This window comes from Brachyhypopomus gauderio, chromosome 1 (genome assembly GCF_052324685.1).
Source record: "Brachyhypopomus gauderio isolate BG-103 chromosome 1, BGAUD_0.2, whole genome shotgun sequence".
Lineage (NCBI taxonomy): Eukaryota > Metazoa > Chordata > Actinopteri > Gymnotiformes > Hypopomidae > Brachyhypopomus > Brachyhypopomus gauderio.
Window position 1 is genome coordinate 39,703,861 of NC_135211.1, and position 7,445 is coordinate 39,711,305.

Consider the following 7,445-nt stretch of genomic DNA (forward strand, 5'->3'; position numbering starts at 1 on the left):
TAAGGCATCATCACACCTACGCTGTGGGTGAACGCTGGCGCATTTTGGCGGCCGCTATCCACTCGGAGCTTTTATATTTTTATTGCAGTTGTTTTAGTGAATAAGTACGTTTGCGGCAACATCATGGTAAGCTTTAAACTGTTATTGTGGGTTACACTCTCTGCCCTGCTATCTCCTACCGCCACTACTGACAGAGTGAGATACTCACTGGATGAATTATACCGGCTCCGGAAACACTGTGAACCTCTGCAGAAACTTCAATTTCATGAAGATGTTCCACTCCGGCGCCCAAAGTATATCCATCGAGGATCGCGTCGTAACATCAGGATTAGCGGTGGCAACTCTGGGACTATCTCCACCCTCTGGTCTGCAGGTTCACGCAGGTATAAGAACACCACCAGATATGTAGACCATAGTGTGCTAACTCCACTGGCTAAATCTCATGCGTGCGTTTCAACTCGTAAATTTGGCCTCTTCAACATCAGATCCATCACTAACAAAGCTCCTCTGGTTAATGACTTCATCATGGATCATAAACTGGATTATTTATCACTAACTGAAACATGGCAGCCACATAATGACTTTCTACACCTAAATGCTGCACTTCCAGCTGGATTTGTTTACATATGCAAATCGCGCTCTTCCGGTCAAGGCGGTGGTCTCGCGCTGATCTACCGTGAGAATGTGCAGCTGACGTCACTCTCGCTACCTGAGCAGAAATCATTCGAAATATTGGCTGCAAAGCTCCATGGACCCATACCAACCATCCTTGCTGTGCTGTACAGACCTCCCAAGTCATCATCAAGTTTGTTTATTAATGAACTGTCAGCACTTTTAACTACTCTCAGTGCAATGTCTCCTAACATCATGTTAATGGGAGATTTTAATGTTCACTATGATAACACTGAAAATATGTGCACAAAAGATCTTAAAGCAACGTTAGACTGCTTTGGTCTTTCTCAAAGTGTTAATTTTGTAACACACAGTAAGGGTCATATCCTTGATTTACTTCGTTGCTCTGGGATCACACCATATGACATTTCTTCAGCTGAGTTACCTATCTCAGACCATAAAGCTGTGATGTTTAATGCCGATTTGCAAATTGGTAAATTAAAGGTGCTTCGCACAATGTCATATCGAAACATCAGACATGTTATCCCAGAGGACTTTGCCAGGTCATTTATGGCTAGTCCCGTTTGCAGCACTGTTTTTTCCCCCACAGAGTTAGTGGAATATTACAATAACAACTTAGCCTCAGCAATAGATTGTTTAGCTCCTCTAAAAACACGAACTGTTTCATTTGTCCATACTGCCCCCTGGTATACACCTGAACTGCGCAAACTAAAGGGCATTGGCCGGCGCTTGGAGCGTCTCTACGCCAGGACTGGACTGACTGTGCATAAACAAATGTATTCTGATCATATCCAGCACTACAAAAATGCCATTTCAGCAGCAAAATCCTCTCATTATGCATGCATTATCAATTCAGGTGAAGGGAATACTAGGTCCCTTTTTTCAACAATGAAACGACTACTCCAGCCACATACTCCAGACATGAACTGTAACACCAAAGAACAATGTTCAGCTTTTTTGGAGTTTTTCAGCTCCAAAATTTCTACTATCCATGAACAAATATCATCGGAAATGACTGCACAGTCTAACTTACTGTCAGCAAGTATTACAGAACTGTTTTCACCATCTGTTTTATGTGACTTTAGTCTTCCTACTGAAAGTCATATACTGGAACTCATTTCCAAATCAAATACATCGACATGTTGTCTGGACCCGATTCCCACATCATTACTAAAGGCTTGTTTGCCTTCAATCATCTCCATCATAATTAGAATTATTCACGCTTCCTTGATCACTGGTATAGTTCCGCCCTCACTGAAAGTTGCAGTAATCCGACCTACTCTCAAAAAACCTGGTTTAGACCCCTCGGACTTAAATAACTACCGACCAATCTCAAATCTGCCATTCATCTCCAAAATCATTGAAAAGGTAGTTGCAGCTCAACTCCAGTTTTACCTTCATAAAAATGATCTTTTTGAAAGGTTCCAATCTGGGTTCCGTTGTAAGCACAGTACAGAAACTGCATTAGTCAAGGTAACCAACGACCTCCTGAGAGCAGCTGATTCTGGCTTACTTTCTATGCTTATTCTCCTCGACCTCACTGCTGCCTTTGATACCATATCTCATCGGTTTCTCATGGATCGCCTGGCTAGCATTGGGGTCAGAGGTACAGTTTATAAATGGGTTGCTTCCTACCTTACCAACAGGACACAGTTTGTTCAGATCCAGAACCACAGGTCAGACTGCTCAACAGTCTGTAGTGGAGTCCCGCAGGGTTCAGTATTGGGACCGCTCCTGTTTAACATATACCTTCTACCACTTGGCAATATTTTCCGTCATTATGGCATTCATTTTCATTGTTACGCTGATGATACACAGCTTTATGTATCCACTAATCCTAATTCCACTACTCTCCCAAATAATCTGCTTGCCTGTCTCCGTGATGTGCACACATGGATGACAAAAAATTACTTGAAACTTAATAGTAAGAAAACCGAGATACTTCTTATTGGATCCAAAGCTTCACTCTCAAAAAATACCATTAGTTCACTTTCCATTGCTGAGGATGTTGTACCTGTTTCCACTCATGTTACAAATCTTGGTGTGATTTTGGACAGCACGCTCTCTTTTTCCACTCACATAAACAATACCTCCCGGATTGCTTTTTTCCACTTGAGAAACATCTCCAGATTAAGGCCCATCCTATCACAACACTCTACAGAAATACTAGTCAATACATTAGTTACATCACGGATCGACTACTGCAATGCAATACTGGCAGGCCTTCCAAATAAACTCATCCAAAGACTTCAGCTTATACAGAATTCAGCAGCACGGATAATTACACGCACCAAGTCCACCGAGCACGTCACACCCCTGCTTATCCAGTTACACTGGCTCCCAGTATCACAACGGATCAGTTTTAAAATTGTGTTACTGACATTTAAGGCACTTCACAACCTGGCACCTGACTATCTTACAGATCTCCTTCAGTTTTACACTCCCTCCCGCACTCTGCGCTCCTCTTCTGCAGGATTCCTGGTAGAACCAACTGCTAATCTCCGCACAATGGGCGCAAGGGCTTTTTCCCATGTTGCTCCAAAGCTTTGGAACACACTCCCCACACACATACGAACATTGCACTCTATTTCAGAATTCAAAACTGCTCTTAAAACTCATCTGTTCAAACTGGCTTTTTCACTTTAACAAATGTAATTTTATCTCTGTTGCTGTGTTAGAATTTTATATTTATTGTATGTTTTAATTTTGTTTCAATTTTGTAAGGTGACCTTGAGTGCCATGAAAGGCGCCAAACAAATAAAATTTATTATTATTATTATTATTATTATTATTATTAAGGCTTGTCTAACTAGCGTAGGACCCAGGGACAGACATGAGGTCTTTAGAGAGAGAATAGAAAAGAAGAAAGCGGAAGTTTTGGGCAGGTTAATGGCAACAGTATTTACTATTTTGGACTCCGGGAGAAATAGAAGCTGCCAACCCCAAAACAGCACATGAACTGAGCGTCTTACTTCGAAAAAGAGGCATGGTTCACAATTCGTTTCTTGAGGCAGTTAAGGTCTGCGGAGCAGGTCACGTGACACGGCTCGAGTCGCGGAGACTTAGCGGTGACGTCACAGTCGCAGCTGGAGTGCGCAGACCGACTTGTGCAGGTAGCTTGACTGAGAAAAAGATGAGCTTGACTTGAACGACTAGACTAAATAAAAGTACATTTGACGACGAAACGTAGAGTTAAAAAAATAAAATAAAATAAAGAAGAATCTTCTGTTGGACTCGGTGAGAGCTTTAGTTGCGGTTTCTTGGCATCGCTCTTCTGGACACTACGGTGTTCGGCGTGAGTCCAGCAAACGGTCACGATGGTTGGGCGTGTTCGAATCTTTGAGTCTCGGTGCGGTGAGTCTGGCGAAGTTCTCCAAGTCCTCCCAAATTACCAGGCTGCCAAGCTCATTGTTTTGCTTCGAGCAAGGGCTTTTAAAACAAGTTTTAGGGCGTAATTGTAAGGTGCTTTCATTTTCATCAGGCCATTGACCATTGGCCAGACAGGGGAGAGAGAGAGAGAGAGGGGGGTGGAGGGGGGGAGGCGAGGAGTGCCCGTCTTTCCAGGTCTAGTTAATGACTTAACCAAAGAAGACAGATTAACACAATTCGAAGACAAAGTAAACTATTCCTAAATAAATTGTCTTACATACTCTGCCTAAACAAGAATTAATTTGGTTCTATTAGTCTACACATTGAGCCATTCTCAATTTCCACTTTTGGACAATAAATGACACATAATGCACAGACAGGCATAAATGTGAGGTCACATACGCACACATGAGAATGATTACATTCAATGAGTAACATACAAACTAATACATAGATATGTGTATGCCTAATATCGCACATTACATGTTGATACTTGGTTATATATGAATCTAAATTAATATTCCATCGGAATACAAGTGTATTGATGTGTCTGAAATAATGCAGCACAGGAATCTGTGAGTACACAGGTCTCTATGACATCTAACACCTAGAATTAATGAGCATGTTTAAACAGCAGAACACACACACACAAAAATATATATATATATATATGCATGCCTGCATTCATTACACAATTTAAGACTACAAGAACAGGTATATCTAGTACTGAAACACAAAGTAATACATGAATATGCATCAATGTGGTGTGTTTATACAATAACCGGTATTCTAATAAGATCCCTTAATACTGAATACATGAAAGATCATAAGTTGTGTCTTTATATCAACCACATGGCACAGTGTTCACATTTAGGCACATGGTCCTGTGGTCCTTTGTCCTTAAAGGCTGGAAAGCTGAATACTGGTTTCAAGAATAATTAATCTTTCCTTGTATGGAAGGTAGTCAAGTTTGGTGTCTCTAGACTGCATTCGCCGAGCTGGTTCCTGTGGGCGGAATCCCAATTCTATGTACAGTTCAGATTTGGAGTTACAGAGATCTCTGAAATATTTGTATCTTCAGCTCTGGATTTTAACACAGGACTTATAACAGGTTTAAACTGTGGGCAATCAGATAAGGTTGGAATTTAGAGTTTTATTGCTCTTCCTGACTGTGGTCCCAATGTCCTCCAAAGAAGGTTGGTTTTGACCAGCCTCTCTTAGATGGCCTCTCTCCCAAGCTCAGGTGATCATAAGGTCAGCATTGTAGGCTTTTGGGAGGTAAACACCACTATGGATGTGGGTCCTTTGGAGCCTGTTGCTGTTGTAAAGAATCAGTGTTTATCTTTACATACCATCAAAGAAATCTGGGTGATTCAGTCGCTCAGTTCTAGGCAAAGGATTCCATTTTGGGTGTCACAGTGAAATGGCGTTTAGCTGTCTCCAATACATCAGCTGACATCGATCCAATGTTTGCATATGTAACAACCATAGAATTTAGTCATTTAATCATTTGCCTAGAACTGAGCAACTGACTCACCATTAATGATTAACCATAATTATAATTATATCACCATAATTATCACCATAATTATTAACCATAATGGTGAGTCAGTTGCTGACAACAGGACACATTTACATACACCATGTTACACTTTTAAATATATACGATCCCAACTTTGACGACCCAAATTTCTTTAGCAAGGTCTTTGGTTTGCTGCCTAATCTCTCAGACACAAATGTAATTGTTGGGGGTGACTTTAACTGTGTGATTGATAATTATTTGGACAGATCTTCTCAACCAACCCAGTTACCTTCTGCTGCCTCTGTAACTATAAACAACTTGATGTCATCTACTCATCTAGTTGATATATGGAGACTTCAGCACCCTACAAATTATTATTCTTTTTTCTCACAGTGTCACAAATCCTTCTCTAGAATCGACTATTTCTTGCTTGATTTAAACCTGAAATCAAATGTGATCTCCACCAAATATCTCAATATCCTAATCTCAGATCATTCCCCAACATCATTGGTACTTGGTGGTGCATTCATCATTCGCTTCTCTCTGACTCCTATTTTTTCCAGGCTATCTCTTCTAAAATATCAGAATTTTTGGAAACAAATGATAACCATGAGGTTACAGACTCAACTTTGTGGGAAGCTTTCAAGGCTGTGGTTAGAGGGCACATTATCTCTTTTGAAAATTCCATAAGAAAGGAAAAGAAATGCCGTCTGATAGAAATTGGAAAAGATTTAACACAAATAGATACAACTTATAAATCATCTCCTGACTCAGTCACTTTACAGAACATAATTAAACTTAAATATGAATATAATGACATATTGTCTGCCCAGGTACAGAACCAATTATTCAAATTGAAACAACAACAATTTGAACTGAGAGACAAACCCCAAAAACCTTTGGCGCGATACACAAGATAAAATCGAAATCAGGAGACCTTGTTACTAACCCTTGGGATATAAATAAGCGCCTCAGGGAATATTATGAATAACTGTACACATCCAAAGCTACAGGTGACACTTCTACATGGCAGGAGGATTTGAACATCCCCAAATTAAGTGATGAGGCATATGAATTGCTTAATGCTAATATCACCGCTGAGGAAATCCTAGAGGTAATAAAATCTCTGCCCAATGGGAAAAGTTCTGGGCCGGATGGATTTGGCATGGAGTGTTACAAGACATTCCACAAACAATTAACTGCACTCTTGCTTAGGATGTTTGAGCATTCATTTGAAAACCAAAAATTTCCTAACTCCTTATACGACGCTAACATCTCTCTTATTCCAAAGGAGGGGAGAGACGAGACTGAACCCTCATCTTACCGCCCAATTTCATTACTGAACTCTGATTTAAAAATTTTCACAAAATTAATGGCAAATGGGTTACAAAAATATATCACCTCCATTATTCATAAAGACCAAACAGGTTTTATTTCAGGCAGGTTTTCATTCTTTAATGTTCGAAGGTTAATGAATATAATGTATCATAACTACAAGAATGATCAGGATGTGGCGGTTTTGTGCCTGGATGCCGAGAAGGCATTCGACCAAATAAAAATTCCATACATGTTTAGGGTGCTGGAAGAATTTGGATTTGGTCATCGTTTTATCTCATGGATTCGAATTGTGTATGCGAAACCGTCCTCCATCCTTACAAATGGAGATAGGTCCGTCTCATTCCGACTGCAGCGGGGGACGTGTCAGGGGTGTCCCCTTAGCCCACTCCTCTTCGCAATATGTATTTAACCTTTTGCAATCCGTATTAGACAGCATGAAACTCTCAACTCCATCCGTCTAGGAGGCGTGGACCACCATCTGTCCTTATATGCTGATGATGTGGCAATGTTTGGGGACATTTCTGTGTACACAATCAACTGGCAAAAATGAAGGCATGAACTGGAGTTCATGCCTCTGGGAAAA